The sequence below is a fragment of the Odontomachus brunneus genome, unplaced genomic scaffold (genome assembly GCF_010583005.1).
Source record: "Odontomachus brunneus isolate Ranch 3 - 2012 unplaced genomic scaffold, Obru_v1 Obru_scaffold_214, whole genome shotgun sequence".
NCBI classification, from domain to species: Eukaryota; Metazoa; Arthropoda; class Insecta; order Hymenoptera; family Formicidae; genus Odontomachus; species Odontomachus brunneus.
Window position 1 is genome coordinate 128,808 of NW_022639664.1, and position 1,940 is coordinate 130,747.

Here is a 1,940-nt window from a genome sequence, read left to right on the forward strand (position 1 = left end):
ATATATATATATATATATATATATATATATATATATATATATATATATATATAATTTTAAAATTTTTAATTCTGTTACAAATCTGTGACGAATACGACACATGTCACGTTTCCTACAATTGTGATATTTTTATTTATTGTTTTACACAAGTAGCTCTCTAATTGTACACATCGCGACTTTCTCGAGTAATTGTCACGTGAAACTCTATTTTTAACGAATAAAACTACATTTAAAAAATTAGTTTTTCTTTGTACTGCACCCTTTAGTCTTGAAATTTAAGACACCAAAGCCGATGCAAATATGATGTTCTATTTGAACATGCAAAGATGAGATTCGGACCTTAAATTGAAAATTTCAATATTAAATTTCTACTACAATATTTTATAATACACTGATCTTTCGCTAGGAAGCAGCACTCTATGTTGTTTCTATTTAAAACTGAGGTTATTCTTAATGACTTAAGCTCTATGTGCCAAAGCGAACTGATCCCGAGAAGATTCTCCAATCATGATAACATAGATGATATATGCAAGGGGAAAAGAAATAATACATACATCTGAAGTTAAAGCTATTCGAACTAAACTCCATATGCCAAAGCGAACTGATCTCAGCAATCTTTAGACACGATAAAATAGATAACCGATATGCCGCGCAGGAGAAAATAATAATATATGTACTTAAAATTAAGGTCACTCAGATCAAACTCAAAGTATTAAAGTGATCTGATTTTGAAGATATTTATGTATTTTATTTTATGTTTCTATTAGGGTATACTGGACATTAACATAATATTTCGTACAGTGCGAGAAATGGTGAATGACACAATACTCGTCTTATAAAAGTAATATGGTGAATTTATATGCGATATCTGGTTCATATCCAATATTTTTATTACGATGCCTCGACGCAGTAGTCAACACCGAAACATTTAGTTGTAGACATCTAGACATCTAGACAATTCTCTCTAGACGTGTGATACTATTGACGTGATAGTTAATTGATAGTCTCGCTGCGACGTTTTCTTTTTCATCTATACTATTAGGTGTACAACTTTGCTTCCGCCGTTTTTTTCTGAAAATTCGAGGCTTTATTGTAAAAAACTGGTTATACATTTATGATTCAAAGTATTGTCCATCGCTGGCCACTACTTTCTCCCATCTTTCGGGCAACGTACGAATCCCGCGTCGAAAAAACTGGTCATCTTTTGAGGCGATCCACGAATCGATCCAATTTTTTACTTCTTCATAAGACCGGAAATGCTAGTCAGCCAGATCGTGTGCATTGATCGAAACAAGTGATAGTTAGAGGGAGCAACGTCTGGAGAATACAGCGAGTGAGGTAGGACTTCCCATTTCAACGTTTCCAAGTATGTCTTGACAACTTTCGCAACATGGAGTCGAGCATTGTCATGCTGCAAAATCACTTTATCGTGTCTCTCGTTGCATTGCAGCCGTTTGTCTTTCAATGCTCGACTCAAACGCATCAATTACGTTCGATATCGATCGCCTGTGATTGTTTCAGTCGGTTTTAACAGCTCATAATACACTACACCGAGCTGGTCCCACCAAATACAAAGCATGACCTTGGAGCCGTGAATATTCGGTTTGGCCGTCGACGTGGAAGCATGGCCGGGAACTCCCCATGATTTTCTGCGCTTGGAGTTATCGTAATGAACCCATTTTTCGTCCCCACAAGTCACAATGCGATGCAGAAATCCCTTCCGTCTTTACCTTTCAAGCAGCTGTTCACAAGCAAACAAACGCTGTTCAACATCTGTCGGTTTCAATTCGTACGACACCCAATTTCCTTGCTTCTGAATCATTCCCATGGCTTTGAGGCGTTTTGAAATGGCTTGTTGAGTCACTCCTAATGATCGTGCCAATTCTTCTTGATTTTGACACGAGTCTTGATCAAGTAATGCCTCCAATTCTGCATCTTCG

At 36.7% G+C, this 1,940-nt stretch overlaps 1 protein-coding gene across 5 annotated transcripts in view; it reads right to left on the reverse strand.

Annotated features, from left to right (window-relative positions):
* LOC116852311 overlaps nucleotides 1–1,940 on the reverse strand; it is a 36,936-nt gene that overhangs the window by 18,264 nt on the left and 16,732 nt on the right. The window lies entirely within an intron of this gene.